The sequence below is a fragment of the Laetiporus sulphureus genome (genome assembly GCF_001632365.1).
Source record: "Laetiporus sulphureus 93-53 unplaced genomic scaffold LAESUscaffold_68, whole genome shotgun sequence".
Classification (NCBI taxonomy): Eukaryota; Fungi; Basidiomycota; class Agaricomycetes; order Polyporales; family Laetiporaceae; genus Laetiporus; species Laetiporus sulphureus.
Window position 1 is genome coordinate 75,051 of NW_024468577.1, and position 1,539 is coordinate 76,589.

Genomic DNA, 1,539 nt, shown 5'->3' on the forward strand with positions numbered 1-1,539 from the left:
TTCGACAAAGAATGGTGAATTCTTAGTGGCTTCTGAAGCCTGATTATTATAGGCAAATTCGGCAGTTGGCAGTAGTGTACTCCAATCTTCCACGCGTTTGTCAGTATAAATACGAAGATATTGCTCTAGCGACTGATTTGTTCTTTCAGTTTGACCATCGGTCTCCGGATGATATGCGGATGACATTGTTGATTGTATTCCAAGGAGTTTGCATACTTCCTGGAATAATGCGCTTGCAAACTGAGTACCTCTATCTGAGATAATCTGTCTCGGAAGACCATGCTGTGTCCACACCCTCTCATAGAAAGTACGGGCAAGGTCTGATGCTGAGAACTCATTGGTGATTGCAAAGAAATGCACTTGTTTGGTCAAACGATCGACAACTACCATAATCGCGTTGAATCCTTGAGATTCTGGTAATTGAGTAATTAAGTCGACAGAGACAATTTCCCAAGGTTCTGTTGGAACCTCATTTGGCCGTAATTCTCCGTATTTTGGCTGATTGATGTTTTTGTTGCGTTGACAAAGGTCGCAAGAACCAACATACTTTTTGACATAAGTGGACATTCCCGGCCACCAGTAATTACGAGATAACATCTCATATGTCTTCCATCTTCCAGGATGACCTGCACTGGCAGCTTCATAATGACGCTGGACGATTTCTCATCTAAGTGATTCCTTATTATCTGCTTTCGGCACATAGACTTTGCCTCGGTATAGTAATATCCCATTCTCGAAGTTCCAGTCTTCGAGTCCTTTCGAGAACTCTCGTTGTCCTTTCTTGAGTAGTTCTTGGTATGAGTTGTTCACATTGTCGTCTTGTAGTGCCTCCTTGATCTTGTCCACCAAATCATGATCTGTGACGACTGCAAGATGGGTATGTTGAATAGCTTTAATCGCAAAATATTCCGGTTTGAGCAGAGTCTTGTCGAAATTATCGAGATTTACCCCCTCTTCATGATCTGGCCTCCTGGACAGAGGATCCACGTGATGCATTGATTTTCCTGGTTTGTGATGTAGTTGGATGTTGAACCGTGTAAGATATAGCGACCATCGAGCTTGCCGCCTCGTCAGCTTTTGTGCTGATTTGAAATAGGTTAAGTTCTGGTAATCGGATCATATTTCTACTGGAAGCGGATGACCTTCGAGATGTTGTCGGTATTCTTCCAACGCTCGAATGATTGCGAGCATCTCTTTGTCATAGATTTCATAGTTCCGCTCAGCCTCATTGAGGCTTTTTGAATGGAATGTGATTGGATGCCACAATCCATCGTCTTTGAGTTGTTCCAGGCATGCGCCAGTGGCAAAATCACTGGAGTCCGTTTCTAACCGGAATGGATGAGTATCATCCGGTAATGCCAGAATTGGAGCTGTTGTAAAAGCTTTCTTGAGAGCATCAAATGATTGTTGTTGCTCTTCGCTCCACACCCATTTCTGATCCTTTCGTGTAAGGATATTGAGTGGTCGAGACTTTTTGGCAAATCCTTCAATGAATCGATGATAGAAATTTGCGAACCCAAGAAAAGCTTGTACTTGCTT